General features: G+C 43.4%; 1 protein-coding gene across 2 annotated transcripts in view; it reads right to left on the bottom strand.

Annotated features, from left to right (window-relative positions):
* Positions 1–17,960, bottom strand: part of SLC25A25 (solute carrier family 25 member 25) — a 47,155-nt gene that overhangs the window by 28,594 nt on the left and 601 nt on the right. The window lies entirely within an intron of this gene.

The raw sequence follows: 17,960 nt of genomic DNA, 5'->3' as shown, positions 1-17,960 counted from the left end.
AAGCCTGAAAACATGACCTGTTAGGGGCGACTTGATGACTGGAGTTGAGAAACACTGCTATAGACTAGGGCCAAAACAACTAATAGATTATGAAAATTGTAATCGATTTAATTTCCTAATCGATTAATTGGCCAGAAACATAATGGGGTTAACAAAAACTAAAATTAGCCCTTTATAGTAGAAACAAAGAAAACCGCTACTGTAAATATTACTTTCACTGTCCCACAGTAAAAAAATGAACCCCTTACAGTAGCGATTTGCTCTTTGTACTTTGTTTTTTGAACCCCATTATGTTACTAAACATCTCAGGCCGGGGTCACACCTCTGTTTTTGGTGCTTTTTGCAGAAACACATTACAGTTCAGTTACATGTTTTCCTATGGGACACGTTCACATCCATGATTTTTTTCTTCAGCTGCTGAGTATTTGGAAAGGGAAGGACTTTAACGCAAAGCGGTGCCATTTTGTTTTTTTTGGTTCAATATAATTCAATGGAGAAGCTGCAGAAAAGCATGTAATGTGTTTTTGCTGCAATTTGTGTTTTGTAATCTTCCAACAAATTGGCCCCAAATTTTTTAAATATGTTTATTTTATTTTTTTTAATGCCATTATCCGATTAATCGAAACAATAAATCGGCCAACTAATCGATTATGAAAATAATCCTTAGTTGCAGCCCTACTATAGATACCTGTATTCTGCTGCATTGATATAGAAAGACGTGTCAACATGGGTGGGAATGGGGGGAGGGGCGAATCATTAGCATTTCCTATGGTAATGAATTGAGTCATCACCATGTTATTTCAGGCATCCCTGGAATCAGAGTGGCCCTGGGGCATGCTCACGTCATGCTGTTAATTGTCTCCTTTCCCTAAATAATAGAACATTACTTCACATGAGCCACACGCAAACACATTCTACACTGCTAGGTTTCAGGGGAAACAGACTTCTTGGCGATCAAGGTTTTCAGTGCAGCAAGAACAGTCACTTAGACGCAAGGAATTTTTCCTGAGAGATAATGGAATGAAGCGCTGATATAAACAATGTTTACTTTGCATGTTATAAACAAGAACTGCATATTCCTAACCTATCACAGCTGATGTGTCAGCCAATATTTATCCAGCATCTGTCACTCTACAAACACGCATTCATTTAGGCCCTAGAAGCCGCTACAACTGCTCAGGTAGAAAGGAAGCAGCAATCCAACAACCAGACCGTTTCACTGAATAAAAAGCTGAAACCTTCCTGGTTAGTTTACATAAATCAGCACTGCTGTACAAGTAATATGGGCAAAGTTGTGTCAGATGAAACCTCATGGGAACTGAATCAGAGCAATGCCAGCAATGCAGGACTGTGCGGTGCTACAAAGGCCACGTGAAATGGAGGCCAGAGATCTCTGCCCATTTATAAGTATTTGTACAACAAATCTTCAGAGCAACGAGATCACTTTCAACCCGGACTAGAGAAATCGGGCTACTATAGGCGATGAGAAAGAATGTCTTTATATGCCCCCACAGATATTATAAAGGGTATGTTGCCCCAGCATTTCATATTCCTGCTATACCATTTACTTGTAGGAGAAAGTATCCTGTTCTCTTTGTATTGCTTCCTTTGTGTGAAATCCCTGGTGTCCCTCTGCTTTCCTATTAAGAACTGACCACATTAGGCATGAGAGCACAGCTTGGTCAGTTCTCTAGCTATGCAGGGAACTCAGCCTGCTCTCCTCCAATGATTGAGACTTGTCCTGACACCTCCCCACTGCACAGCCATTCACTGGGAAGTTGAGTGTACTGTTGCTTCTCCCCCCAGCTCTTATGATCATAACAGAGGGTTATGAGAGATAGAGATAGAGATACACACACATAAAATTTTGTGGATAGAGAATATATATATATATATATATATATATATATATATATATATATATATTTTTTTTAACACATCTATACACAAAATGTTTTGCCTCATTTCCATTTTAAACTGAATGGTTTTAACCACTTCCTTACTGGGCACATATACCCCTTCCTGACCAGGTGAAATTTCAGCTTCTGGCACTGCGTCGCTTTAACTGACAATTGCGCGGTCGTGCGACGTGGCTCCCAAACAAAATTGGCGTCCTTTTTCCCCCACAAATAGAGCTTTTTAGTGGTATTTGATCATCTCTGCGGTTATTTTTTGCGCTATAAACAAAAAAAGAGCGTCAATATTTTCTCCTTGTTGCTATAATAAATGGCCCATTTTTTTTTTTTTTTTTACTTTTTTTCTCAGGTTAGGCCGATACGTAGTCTTCTACATTTTTTTTACCAAAAATAAGAAAAATGGCAATAAGCGACTGGTTTGCGCAAAAGTTATAGCGCTTATAAAATAGGGGACAGAATTAATAATTTCTTTTTTTTACTAGTAATGGCGGCGATCTGCGATTTTTATATTGGGACTGCGACATTATGGGGGACACATCGGACACTTTTGACACATTTTTGGCGCCATTCACATTTATACTGCGATCAGTGCTCTAAAAAAATGCACCGATTACTGTATGTGACTGGCAGTGAAGGGGTTAACACTAGGGGGGGCATGGAAGGGGTTAAATGTATTCCATGAGTGTTTTCTAACTGTGGGGGGAGGGGGGTGACTGGGGGGGGGGGGGTGACCGATGCTGTGTCCCTATGTACAAGGGACACAGATCGGTCTCCTCTCTCCCCTGACAGGACATGAGTCTCTGTGTTTACACAGAGAGATCCATGTCCTTGTCCCTGTAACCGCCGATTGCGAGTGCCTGGCGGACATCGCGGCCGGCAGGCACGCGCATCGGTATCTCAGGAATGCGGCGGGTGCGCGCCCTCTAGTGGCCTGGAAGAGCGGAGGACGCATATATGCGTCCTGTCAGAGATTTAGAACCACCCTGCGGCCGCACATATTCGTACGGCCGTCGGGAAGTGGTTAAAAAGGCGATCGTTTACAATTTAACAGATGCGCAACAAGCCTCTACAAGAAAGAAATAAGACACATGCTGTATAAATATAAACCAAGGCTCAACAAAATCCGGGCGCCCGGTCGCAACTGCGACAAAAATTTGCGGCATGGCGCCCAGGGAAGTTTAGGCCTGCAGAAGGCCACAAAGCCGCGGCCTTAATTACCAGCCGACGCGATTGCGCACAGACACAGGATACCTCATTCTGTGTCTCCGTGTGCCAGGACGCGCCGGCCTGTAATTGAGGCCACGGCCTTCTGCAGGCCTAAGCTTTTTTTTCTGTGATCTGTCACCATCTTGTGGTGGCCGTTGGCATGACAAGTAAACCAGCAATTCTAATCTCCTTCTAACACCCTAGGAAATAAAATGGCGGTCGTTGCAATGCTTTGTCACATCGTATTCGTGCAGCGGTCTTACAAGCGCACTTTTGGGGAATTATATATATATATATATATATATATATATATATATATTTTTTTTTAATTAAAAAAAAAGTGTATAAGACAACAGTAAAGTTAGCCAATTTTTTTTATATTGTGAAAGATAATGTTACGCCAAGTAAATTGATACCCAACATGTCACACTTCAAAATTGCGTCCACTCGTGGAATGACAACAAACTTTTACCCTTTAAAATCTCCATGGGGACGTTTAAACAAATTCTACAGGTTGCATGTTTTGAGTTACAGAGGGGGTCTAGGGCTAGAATTATTGCTCTCGCTCTACCAATCGCAGCGATACCTCACATGTGTGGTTTGAATACCGTTTACATATGCAGGCACTACTCACGCATGCCTTCGCTTCTGCGCTCAAGCTCAGTGGGTCGGGGACGCGTTTTCTGGCTCCTAACTTTTAGCCGGCCTCTTAGATTCCAAGCAAATTTGTCAAACCCTAAACCAAAAATCAATGAAAGAAATTGGACAGTCGCACTCAAAAATAAACCTAAAAAAGGTTGCCTTTATTGTTGTAAAGGGATAAAAAGCACTACAAAGCACAGCAAGTAGTGGGATAAAAAATCTGACGCGTTTCGCACAAGAGTTCAGTGCTTAGTCATGAGCTATGACCAAGCACTGAACTCTTGTGCGAAACGCGTAAGCTTTTTATCCCACTGCTTGCTGTGCTGTGTAGTGCTTTTTATCCCTTTACAACAAAGGCAACCTTTTTTAGGTTTATTTTGGAGTGTGGCCGTCCATGAATTTCTTTCATTGATTTTTGCCTTGTGCATTGCCAGCACCCACGGTCTTTGAGGATACCAATTGCTTATTGCACTCATCTGGAGTGGTGATCTCTTTTCTTTCACTGATATAAACCAAGACACTATATGTCAGGATTAGCTGCTATGGACAGTCATGCTTCCTTTGCCCCCAGTGTAGAAATTACCAAACCTTTAATGAGCATTCCTGAATGGCTTCCAATAAGCCGACTATCTTCGGATTTAATGAGCTTTCTCTATAATGAAATAAACCTTACATCAGGGTCCACCATAAACCTTCAATATTTCCAAGCCTTAAATGAGTCTTTCAACACCAAATTATGTCAACCCACAAGTGAAAAAAATGGACAGATGTTACTTGAGGATGTAGATTTGACATTGGCTCAAAAAGGGTTTTCCTCAAACAGAACAGAAGTAGGCTTGTTTAGTCTACCAAGAGAAAAAACACACACACACGCACACAAAAGGTTTCCGATTTGTCTAGTTCAGTCCTAGCGACTCATCCCTGTAGGAAATACAAGGCTGAAAGTCACATGACATTAAACTATACCGGTAAAAGCAGTTCTTCGTGTATTAGGAGACCAGTATTGGTGAGATTCTATATAGAGACATCAGCCACCCTTCATGTCTACCATACACTTGAGTAGTCAATGTTTACCAATTAAACTGGTGCCACAAACCAGATTAGATGATTGAAATCTTTAAAGAAACAAATCACTGTTTCTATAGAAACCTTTCCAAAAGGCAAAAAGGAAGCACTCGCAACGCCACAGCCATAAATTGAGAGGGTACAAAAAAAAACAAAAAAAAAAAAACGGGGTACTTGAAAGGTAACCCAAGGTTGGATTTTATAGGCACAGAAAATAATGGAGAAGTAGAAAAAATACAAGATTTATTGAAAGAAGTACATGGTATACATTGAGCACTCAAAATGGGTTAAAAATCATATAGAAATGATACGGGTATACAGTGAGCCCTTGTGTTGGTGCCGACTCTGCTGCAAGGAATTTTGTTTCGTATTTTTGTGCCTTGGCTCTTTTCTGTGGACAGATGAGGGTTTAATAGGTTTCATTATCAGAATTTTTAAAACAATTATGTTTAGACAGCGAGATCCATTTTCTCTTTTGCCATCTTTGAACCTTGAACGTGTCCTGATGAAGCCCAACGGTGAAACGCATTGACGCACAAGGGATCACTGTATACATGTATCATTTCTATGATTTTTAACCCATTTTTTGAATGCTAAATGTAAACCATGTACTTTTTTTCAATAAGGATTGTATTTTTTTTTTCTATTTCTCTGTGCCTATAAAGTCTGACCTAGGGTTACCTTTTTAAGTACCCCGTTTTTTGTTCCCACTCCAAAAGTCAAACAAATGTTCCTGTCAAGCTGAGGCGCTAAAAATGGCACCTCTCCTCTCACTGCAGTGTGAAAGCCAAGGGCGGTGCGGTGCGCTGGCAGGACAAAAACCTCCTAGCCACATCTTTGAGATGCTGTAGGAGTGGTGTGTATACACTGCTCCTAAAGCACCCCCTGCCCATAGAAATCAATGGGCAAGGGTGCGTTGCGAACATTAACCTTTTCTTGGCTGCTAGAGGGGGTTAAACGCACCCTGCTAAAGGCCCAAATACCACCACAAAAAAACAATGGCAAAGTACTGGCTAAAAAAAAAAAAAAAAACGCTTTACCACCGACGCCCCTGCGCTGGCAGTGTCAAAGTAGCCTTAGAGACGAAGGGGAAAAATAGAAAAAAAAAAACCACACACGATTTGAGTTGTAAGGTCATTTCTATTCAGAAAATCGGGACCAGGTCTGGCACTGACACCGCACCGGTCCCAAGGAGCTGCGGGCAGCAGATTTTAGGTGAGGCAGGACGCCACGGACTAGGCTGAAGCCGCTGCCTCGCCTAAAAACTCCTGCCCGCAGCTCCTCAGGACCGGCATGATGTCCACCAAAAAACAAAAACTTGATTTGAATACAACGTTTTTTTTATATAGAATATAAAATAAGGGTGGGGGGGCACAGGCCTAAATGATACATAATAGCACTAATGGGCCAGAGTCCAGCAAGGGAGGATGAAAAGGACACTTGTGCCTAAAGTCACCGAATAAAACTATAGGAGGGATGAGGAGGCTTTAAACGGAACATTAAACCCTTCTATTCCCAGCTATGTTTCAGCAGTACTGACTACCATAAGGCAGACCCCACATGCTTCCTCCAACCGCAAATTCTATCACAAGGGATGAAGCTTCACAAAAAGGGCGCCATCAATCAGATGTGGCCATGTCTATTTTCCTGATAGTGAATTCCCTTTTACACCCATCCCCCCCAACTGAAATAAAGGAAATTGCAGTGCAATTACTGCAAGATACCACCCAATACAGATAAGATAAACATACAACAGATTATGTATAGGTCCAAAGTATACAGATGGAAGAATACTGTATACAATAAAGGCTGGTTTTACTTTATCTTTTAACCACTTCCTTACTGGGCACTTAAACCCCCTTCCTGCCCAGAGGATTTTTTGCGATTCGGCACTGCGTCGCTTTAACTGACAATTGCGCCGTCGTGCGACGTGGCTCCCAAACAAAATTGACGTCCTTTTTTCCCCACAAATGGAGCTTTCTTTTGGTGGTATTTGATCACCTCTGCGGTTTTTATTTTTTGCGCTATAAACAAAAATAGAGCGACCATTTTGAAAAAAAATATATATTTTTTACTTGTTGCTATAATAAATAGCTCAATAAAAAATAAAATTCCCTCAGTCTAGGCCAATACGTATTCTACATATTTTTAGTAAAAATAAAAAAATAAATAGCAATAAGCGACTGGTTTGCGCAAAAGTTATAGCGCCTACAAAATAAGGGATAGATTTTTTATTATTTTTTTTTAAAAGTAATGGCGGCGATCTGCGATTTTTATTTCGACTGCGACATTATGGCGGACACATCGGACACTTGACACATTTTTGGCACCATTCACATTTATACTGCGATTAGTGCTATAAATATGCACCAATTACTGTATAAATGTGACTGGCAGGGAAGGGGTTAACACTAGGGGGTGAGGAAGGGGTTAAATGTGTACCCTATATCGTGTTCTAACTGTGGGGGAAGGGGGGGTCTGGGGGAGGTGATCGATCTGTGTCTCTTGTACATAGAAACACAGCTCTGTCTCCTCTCTCCCTGACAGGACGCTGTCAGTGTCTGTGTGAGCCGGCAATGAGAAATGATCTCATGTTTACATATGAGATAATCTCTCATTGGCCGCACAGATCGACTACGAAACAGCCACTCCGATTGGCCGTTCACGGCGATCTGTGATTGGCTGTGTCCAAGGGACACAGCCAGCACAGAAGTTCCCCGCTGCGCGCTCGGGAGCGTGTGCGGGGAACATGGAAGGGGCGGGCGCAAAAAGACGCCCCAGAGAAGTAGAACCTCCCTGCGGCCGCATATAGTCGTCAGGAAGTGGTTAAAGCATAAGATGTGAGGTACACACACACACACACACACACACACACACACACACACACACACACACACATATATATATATATATATATATATATACATACATATATACATATATACACACATACACATACACATATACACACACACACACATATACACACACACACACACACTTAAGTACTGCATCAGGGTAAAAACACATGCTTTTAGAGTGCAAGTACTGTGAATAGGCACCAATAACTTTTTTTCAAGTGCAAACGGTTTTAAGACCCAAATTTGACTTGGTAAATATGTGTGTGTGTGAGTGAGAAACAGGACATAAGCACATTGGCTCTAAGTGAAAGCAGCATACAGACAGAAGGAGAGAGCAGAGTGACTATGGTGAGCTCACTGTGCCGAGTCTTCACCGTTTAGTCACAGGGCGGGGGATGGGGGAGGTGACCTGTAAGGGGTACAGAACTTAAGATCAAAATAACTGCCATGGGGTACAGCAGTGTAAACTTCAGGCAGTGATAGACAAGATTTCAAATCCAACAGCTCCTTTATATGCATTGGCAACATGCAGAGTGCGTGTTATATTCTACATGTACCTGCAAGAGCCACACTTTGTCTGCGCATGCACAGAACCATTTATTCCTATAGAAAGGCCATCTGTCATTGGGAAATACAGACATTCTCCTTGTAGGAATGAATGGAATTCTCTAGGTATGCACAGAGGTCTAGCTGGGAGTTGCAGTAGAAGCTGAGCCAGAGTCAGATGAATGAGATGTGGGGGGGGGGGGGGGGGGGGGGGGGGGGACAGTAAAATTATACAAAAAGCATAAAAAGGGATTGTGGACACAAAACTACATTAGTTGTATCAGAGTTTTCTTTTTTAATTACATCTAAATGCAGTTCTAGTGTTTGTGATGGGCCTTTGCAAAAAAGAGTAGCCTCACTGCATTATGATTCATAAAAGCAACACAGAAAAATCTGCATCTCAGGTCAGTCATTTACATGTGAATGCAAACAAATGTGCATAAACTTAATGGAATTAAAAAGTGGATGTAAAACCCACTCTCATCCTTTCTAAACTACTGCCATAGTGCTGATCTATAAGGATATAGACGCCTCCTGCATGTATCCTTACCTGTCAAATATCTCCCCTCTGTCTGTTATAAGAACTGAAAAACTGCACATTCTGTGGGTGGTTCTGTTGTCTGGAGCTCGGTGGGTGAAGGTGTGATGTCAGTAGACTCCCCGCCCTCCTCTACACTCCCCTTGTCAACATGCATTTTTTCCTATTTATTTCTTACACTAAACCCTGCTATGATCACCAACATCCAGTCAAAATCCAGAAAAGTAACCACATGACTTCAGAAAAGGAGTGGGGGTGGGAATCAAAAAAATAATGCCTGTCTCCAGGCTAGTGCATGAGATATGTAAATAACCTGTCACTCACAGCAAGGGGGCAGAACGGACTAAGGTTTTTCTCTGTTAGTCTGTTTTATTTCACTGAACAATAAAAGGAAGATTGCTCAGAGATGGATTAACTCTGTAGCGAGACTGGGCACAGATGATAGGAAATCTTATACTGTACATTACGACACATTTTTTTTCAGGTTTACATACACTTTAAAGTAGAATGACGTGTAAGCACAAGCACAGTGATACTCAACCTCAGTCTTCAAGTACCCCTCACCACCCAAACAGGCCATGTTTTGGGTATTTCTCCTAGAAGAGTGTGTCTCTCTGGTAGGGGTGATGTAGAAAGCAACCTACACGACTTCTAGTAAACAAATGCCATAAATCTACCCCCTATTTTGTTTATCAGAGCAGGACCACCAGAGATGCCTGCTAGTGCCTTCAGCAATGCCTGCCAGTGTCACCTCAGTGCCGTCAGTGGAGAGAAGAAAAAAACCCTTCCAAAACTATATTACAAAGAACGTTTTTCTCTCTCCCCCCTCCACTAAATTGTTGGCCTTAGTTTAGCAAAAAAAAAAATGTGCCTCCCTCTTCTCCAAAAAACACACCAAAGAAGCTTGTGTATCAAATTTGGCATACAGCAAAGTGCATTTGACGCTGCGATTTTTGCTGCTTGACAGTTGTAAAAACCGCACCGCGTCTGAGGGGCCATTAAAAAATAATGGCATTGCAAACACATCCTGTGTTTTCCAGTACGCTCAGCCCAAGTGAATAGGTTTTAATGCCGTTTTGAGTTATATACACCTCCAGATTTGTGTGTGATGTAAATAACTCATAAGGCGATAGTGAAATTACATTTTCAGCATCTCATGAAATAGATGGGGGAAAAAAATAAATAAAGTCAGTGTCACCTTTAGACTCCGTTCACCTCCGATTGTAGATGGAATCGCCACAAGTGCAAATTGCCGGGACGCATTTGCGATGCCATTACTTTTACTGGCTGCCCAATCGCGCAGTGATTTTGTTTTGATTGTGGTGCGGTAAATCACAAAGCTGTCACCCAAAAGAATATGAAGTGAATGGTGTTGCGCAACACCATACAATTCACAAACTACGGATAAGCTACCGAGTGTTTGCCACAGCTGGACTTCGAATTCATTCCATCCCACACACAGCGATAGCGCAGGAGAAGTCACCACACACTGGTCACCCAAAAGACGCTCATGGTCCTTTTTGAGCAACAAGTGTAGTGCGTTGCGAATGAGGTGCCATCAGAAGTAACGGCATCGCAAACACATCCTACGTTTTGCAGAGATTTGAAATTGTGCGTGGAATTACTGCGATTCCATTCACAATCAGGTGTAACTAGAGCCTCAATCACGATGGAAGGTTACAACGTATCCACTGAGGACTGAAGATTTCCACGTAGATACATTGTATTCTTCTCAGTGCAGAGCTCTCCTGGTTGGTATTTTGTACATCCCTACATCAGCTGATGGACCAGGAGATAGATTATGACCAGTGCAGGTTTTTGGCCCCAGACACACCTGATGAAGCCGAAAGCTGTCACGGCCGGGTGCCCACACTTGGAATGAAGACGCCGGCCGGGTGGGTGGGGGCTTAGGGGAGAGGAGCGGAGCCCCGGCCGGCGCATCGCTTTTTTTCGTAGCTGCTGACTTTTAACAAACATTAAAAAAAGGCTGGAACACCCCTTTAAGTCGTGCCTACTTTAAAGTAGTCCCTGCACTACTTTGGTCCAACTTCCATGTGAGTTTATGTTCATAAACCTCGATGTTAAACCCTCAAGTAGCATGCAAATCGTACCTGAATAATATAGACACGATTTCAATACATCTTTGTAAGCACAAGCAGCTTTCTAACCCTTGTCCCACCCAATCCTTTCAGCATAGTAGCCCCTCTCAAGCACATTTTTCCACCACACATTCACTTCCTGGTTATTCCCTCAGGAACAATGTGCTCCAAACAGGTAAAAAAAAAAAAAAAAAAAGGAAGAACGTCCTCGATAATGAGCAAATCATTAGATTTATCCAAGAGTGCCCAGCTATTTGATTTGTGTGACCCAAACTACAAAGATAATATCCCACTGACCACCAATGTAAGGAGCATTCTTCCCACTGACCACCAATGTAAGAAGCATTCTTCATTATAGAGGACCGAAAAATTACCCCTATCTTCACGATTGGCAATGATGCATCCCATCATTGCCAATCGTGAAGATAGGGGTCAATATCGACGTCTTTTCCGCCTCTCCTCCTGTTCTTCCTCATGCACTGCTGTAGCAGCAATGACAACTGCGGTGGCAGGAAAAGGAATTGCCTCACACCATGTATGTTTTCATTGGTTAATGGCAAAGTACTGATCCCAAATTGCGGCCGCAAAATCGCACGACTTTGAAATAGTATGTGTGAAAGGGGCCTAAGACTGCCTATCAAATTTCTTGAGGTGCTAAAATGGCAGAGCAGTACAACCCCCCCCCCCCCCCCCCAAATGACCCCATTTTGGAAAGTAGACACCCCAAGCTATTTTCTGAGAGGCATGTTGAGTCCATGGAATATTTTATATTTTGCCACCAGTTGCTGGAATATGACAAACTTTTTTTTTCGCACAAAGTTGTCACTAAATGATATATTGCTCAAACATGCCATGGGCATATGTGGAATTGCACCCCAAAATACATTCTGCTGCTTCTCCCGAGTACGGGGATACCACATGTGTGGGACTTTTTGGGAGTCTAGCCACGTACGGGACCCCGAAAACCAATCACTGCCTTCAGGCTTTCTAAGGGTGTAAATTTTTCATGGAATGCCCAGATGGCACAAAACCCCTCCCCAAAATTATCCCATTTTGGAAAGTAGACACCCCAAGCCATTTGCCGAGAGGCTTTTACAGCACTCATTTAATTTTGAAAATTATGTTTTTTTTTTTTCTTTTTTCAATTTTCAAATCTTTGTGACAAAAAGCAAGATCTGCAAAATACTCACCATACCTCCCAGCAAATAGCTTGGGGTGTCTACTTTCCAAAAATAGGTCATTTGGGGGGGGGGGGTTGTGCCATCTGGGCATTTCATGGCCTCCAAAACTGACAGGCAGTGAGGAGTGAAATCAAAAATGTACACCCTTAGAAAGCCTGACGGCGGTGGTTGATTTTTGGGGTCCCGTACGCGGCTAGGCTCCCAAAAAGTCTCACATGTGGTATCCCCGTACTCAGGAGAAGCAGCAGAATGTATTTTGGGGTGTAATTCCACATATGCCCATGGCATGTTCCAGCAATATATCATTTGTGCAAAAAAAAAAAAAAATTCCCGCAACTTGTGTCAAAATATAAAATATTCCATGGACTCGATATGCCTCTCAGCAAATAGCTTGGGGTGTCTACTTTCCAAAATGGGTCATTAGGGGGGGGGGGGGTTTGAACTGTCCTGCCATTTTATGGCAGCTTATGTCACACATCACCCACTCTTCTAACCACTTAAAGACAAAGCCCTTTCTGACACTGTTTGTTTACATGAAAACTTTTTTGCAAGAAAACTGTTGAACCCCCAAACATTATATATTCTTTTAAAGCAAAGGCCCTGCAGATTAAAATGGTGTGTTTTGCCTTTTTTTTTCCACACAGTATTTGCGCAGCGATTTTTCAAACGCATTATTTTTTTTTAATGCAATAAAACACACTATATTGTCCAAATGTTTGATGAAATAAAAAATGATGATCTTAGGCCGAGTACATAGATACCAAACACGACATACTTTAAAATTGCACACAAACGCGCAGTGGCGACAAACTACATAAATTTTTAAAAGCCTTTAAAAGCCACATTAGATTTACAGAGGAGGTCTACTGCTAAAATTACTGCCCTCAATCTGACCTTCGCGGTGATACCTCACATGCATGGTACAATTGCTGTTTACATATGACGCCAGACCGACGCTTGCGTTTGCGCGAGAGCAGGGGGGGGGGGGGACAGGGGTGCTTTTTTTTTTTTATTATTTATTTTGCTTTTTTTTTTTTTAAAAACTGTTCCTTCCATTTTTTTTTACTCGTTTTTATTGTTATCTCAGGGAATGTAAACAACCCCTATGATAGCAATAGTTAGTGACAGGAACTCTTTTAAAAAAAAAATTGGGGTCTATTAAACCCTAGGTCTGTCCTCTGCCCTCAAAGCATCTGACCACACCAAGATCGGTGTGATAAAATGTTTTCCCCCAAGTTCCCAATACCATACGTTGATGGTTCTTGTTGGACATGTATTGTAATCTTTTTTTCCATGCAGCCTATTGGCTGAATGAAAAAGATTGATCGGTGGCTATGCCCACCATTAGAATACCTCCCTTCATCCACCCACTTCTAATGATGGGCATACATGCACCATTTATATATGCCGAAGCATGGGGGCATCCTCCTGCAAAAAAAGTTATGCGGCGCACACATTCTGATTTTTCCACTGACAAGCCTCCGTCGGAATTTCGACCGTATGTAGGCGGCATAAAAAGTTATGGCGAATACACACGGTCAGACTTATCCACGGGCAAGCCTCTGTCGGAATTTTGACAATATGTACGCGGCATTGGGAGCAAAATCGCTCCTCCGGCCTTAATGCCCCCATGCTTTGGCATATATGCTCTTTTTTTTTTTTTAACTGTGGTGGTGAAATCACCTCCTACAGCATTGGAGTCACGGCTTTATGCATCATGGGAGCAAACGCTGTTGCTGTCAAGCTAAATAAATCCGCGCTGCAACTGAATGGCGTACCTGCTAAGCCAGGGCTCGACAATATCCGGGCGCCAGGTCGCAATTGCGACAAGAAATTGTGACCTGTCGCCCGCTGGTAATTGAGGCCGCGGTCTCAATTACCGTCCGTCGCGGGAGGTGGGCGTCTGTACGCCCCAGACACGTGATCGCGCTGGACCCCTCGACAGCCGGTAATTGAGGCCGCGGCTTTGCGGCCTTTTGAAGTCCCAAGCTTCCTTCTGTGACCTGGCGCCATCTGGTGGTGGCCGTTGGCATTACAAGTAAAACCAGTTCTAATGTGTAATTTCTCACTGTTTTCACTGCCATCTCCTTCCCTCTAATTAGAACCCCCAAACATATATATTTTTTATTCTAACACCCTAGAAAATAAAATGGCGATCGTCGCAAAACTTTGTCACGCCGTATTTGCGCAGCGGTCTTACAAGCGCACTTTTTTTGGGAAATATACACTTTTTTCTAAAAAAATAAAACAGTAAAGTTATCCAATTTTTGTATATTATGAAAGATAATGTTACGCCGAGTAAATTGATACCCAACATGTCACGCTTCAAAATTGTGTCCGCTCGTGGAATGCCGACAAACTTTTACCCTATAAAATCTCAATAGGCGACGTTTAAAAAAAATTCTACAGGTTGCATGTTTTGAGTTACAGAGGAGGTCTAGAGCTAGAATTACTGCTCTCGCTCTAACGATCACAGCGATACCTCACATCTGTGGTTTAAATACCGTTTACGTATGCGGGCGCTACTCACGTATGTGTGCGCTTCTGCGTGCGAGCTCATCGGGACGGGGCGCGTTTTCTGGCTCCTAACTTTTTTAGCTGGCTCCTAGATTCCAAGCAAATTTGTCAAACCCTGTGCTAAGCAACTGATGGTTAACAATAAAACAAACATTACAGCATAACATACCATACCTGCAAAGCAAATACAATAAAACCTAGTAAAAATAGGAGAATAGATATAGAATAGTGAGTGGACAGTAGAGAGTGAACATAAGAGAGAAAAATGCAACCACAACTATTTTTGGATTTTTTATTTTGTGTGTTTTTCTGAGTTTTATTTTTTTTCCCCACTTTTATAAAAACTGCAAAAAAAAAAAAAAAAACTAATAGGTAAACTGAACGTTGCCGATTATGGTCTCAAAATGTGATGGCCAACACATCTTCCGAGACCCTGTGTTGGTGTGCCTAGGACTGTGTGGTGCTGTACCCTACGCTAAAACTCAACTAGTGTGTGGTAACGTTTGAAACATTCACCAATGCAGACACCAGGTTGGTCAAGACAGGAGGGACAATAAAAGCGGGTGTCAGCCCTAAATCCGCGTTTGCTGCAGACACGACATCTTTGGGGGGGGGGGGGTTCTTTGGGTAGGGGTACCAGGGAAGACATAAGGCAAATGCCTCTCATGCAGCCAGCTCACTGCATTTGCGTTGGAAAGTTGGGCAAGAGCACCGCCTGGAAACAGAAGTGGTGGATACCCAATCAGGATTGGCGAATGTAGCAGAAAGGGCACTATGGGCACGACGGGCCTGTCTGTCTTCTTGGTGGCAGTGGGACACTACTTGTGCTTGCCACCTCACCAGCTTGAACTGCACTTATGGGACTCACCACGTGATACTGCAGTGCTGGATGTACGACCAGGATGTACTAGGCCGCTGGTGCTTGCCAGTTCACCAGAAGGAATAGCGGCGCTAGTACTTCTCTGCTCCATACGAGAGCCCTGCGGTTCTTGCACCTCAACGACAGCAGAAGATGGGGGTCTGGTACGCCTGACCCTAGCAGGGACAACAACTCCGTCGTCAGAGCTATCTGTCAGTGAGCCGCTGTCATCTACAGGATCGTATTCTGAGCCAGAATCTGACAGATGAGTGACCTCCTCTTCACTATCTGTCAGGCTCAGAAACGTGTAGGCCTCTTCACTGGTGAACCTTCGATTTGCCATTATGGGCTCTAAATTTAGGGGTACAGTAGTAAGGTTCAAAGGTAAAAAAAAGCAGCTGTCAGCGACTGAGTCAAACGCTACAAAAAAAAAAAAACTTAGCGATCGCAGAGATCATGCCTGACTCTGCGAACAGTTACAGGTGGTGAAGGGGTTAATTGGGGGGGGGGGGGGGGATAGGTGAATTGTGTGCCTACGTGACCTGGTGTCAGTGTAGTGTTGTGCCACTCACGTTTAGATGTTCTCTCCTCTTGGTCTGGAACGAAAAGACCGACACGAGGGAGAGAACATCACTTCCCCTGTCAATGTTTTCACACAGAGAAAGGGGAAGAATGCCATTGGCCAGGAGTTATCACCAGGTCCAGGCCAGATTTCATAGGCCTGGAGATTGATCAGTTCCATAACGAATCTGATCGTCGGGTGTGTGATTTCGTGCGACACTAGGGGTGCACGCACATTGGACGGAGGGAGGGCCCCCAATCAGCAGGTCCAGTGGACCCGATGTCCGCCAGCCACCCGCGATCGTTTCCCCCGGAGAGTCAGGACAACGAGCCGCCTATGTAAACAAAGCAGATCACTATTCTGACAGGGAAGTTAGAGATCTTGTTTCTGCCAAGCAGGAACATTGATCTCTGTCTTCATCCAGTCAGACCATTGCCCCACACAGTTAGAAAGCACCCCCTAGGGACACATTTAACCCTTTGGCCACCCATTAGTACAGTAACAATGCATATTTTCAGCACTGATCACTATATTAGCGTCACTGGTTCACAAAAGTGTCCGGGTTTGTCCACCGCAATATCGCAGTCCATCTAAAAAAAATGCTGATCGCTACCATTATTAGTAAAACGATTTTTTTTCTTTTAAAGCTATAGGCAAAAAAAATAAAAATTTCCTGGCACCTGTAAAGGAAAAAGCATAATGAGCTAGTATGCACTGCATACTAGCTCATTATGAAATACTTACCTTGGAACGAGGGCCTTAAGCCAAACATGCCCTATACAACCACTTTAAGTGTCAAAAATATCCAATAGTTTGTAGACGAGAACTTGTGTAAACCAATATACACTTATTGCAATTTTTTACCAAAAATATGTAGCAGAATACATATCAACCTAAACTGATGAAGAAAGATTTTTTTATTATGTTTTATAACAAAGTAAAAAAATTGTTCTTCAAAACTTTTTTTAATACACCCCCACACGCAAGGTGAAAAAAAAAAAAGGGGGGAAAATCGGATTTGGAACAGCCTCGCACGACCACACAATTTTCAGTTTATTGTAAAAAGCTGCAAAAAAAAAAAACGACACACCAGTACATTACTACACTCAGATGTGAATGGAGTTTAGTGAATTCAGAGGCGTTGCTAGGGGGGTGCGGTCCGCACCGGGTGACACCGGCTAGAGGGGTGACACCCATCCCGTTTTTTTTTTTTAGCTGACATGCCCAGCCTGCCCTGTGCTCCCCCCCCAGCCTGCCCTGTGCTCCCCCCCAAACTTTCCCATGCCACACCAACTTGCACTGTACCACCCTAACTTGCCCTGTACCACTCCAACCTGCCCTGTGCCACCCTAACTTGCCCTGTACCACTCCAACCTGCCCAATGCCACCCTAACTTGCCCTGTACCACTCCAACCTGCCCAATGCCACCCTAACTTGCCCTGTACCACCCCAACCTGCCCAATGCCACCCCAACCTTTCCCATGCCATCCCAACTTGCCCTATGCCACCCTAACCTTCCCTAAGCAACCCTAACTTGCCCTAAACCACCCCAATCTGCCCTATGCCACCCTAACTTGCCCTGTACCACCCCAACCTTTCCCATGCCATCCCAACTTGCCCTATGCCACCCTAACTTGCATTATACCACCACAACCTTCCCTAAGCAACCCTAACTTGCCCTATACCACCCCAACATGCCCTATACCACAATAACCTGTCCTATACCACCCCACTAAACCAACCTGCCACTATACCACTCTATACTACCCTAACCTGCCACTATACTGCCTTATACTATCATTTACAGGGGCTGGTTTGGGGTGCGCCCCATGCGCTGCCCGCTTGGTGTTGGGCAGCCTAGACAGAGGGGGGGGGGGGGGGTGACACCAACCCTAGTGACACCACTGAGTGAATTGATGATATGCGGCATTTATCTGACATTTCATTTGACGAATTGACTCTTTTCCG

This window comes from Rana temporaria, chromosome 9 (assembly GCF_905171775.1).
Source record: "Rana temporaria chromosome 9, aRanTem1.1, whole genome shotgun sequence".
Lineage (NCBI taxonomy): Eukaryota > Metazoa > Chordata > Amphibia > Anura > Ranidae > Rana > Rana temporaria.
The sequence above is the reverse complement of the archived record's forward strand: the minus strand, read 5'-3'. Positions and strand labels throughout refer to the sequence as shown.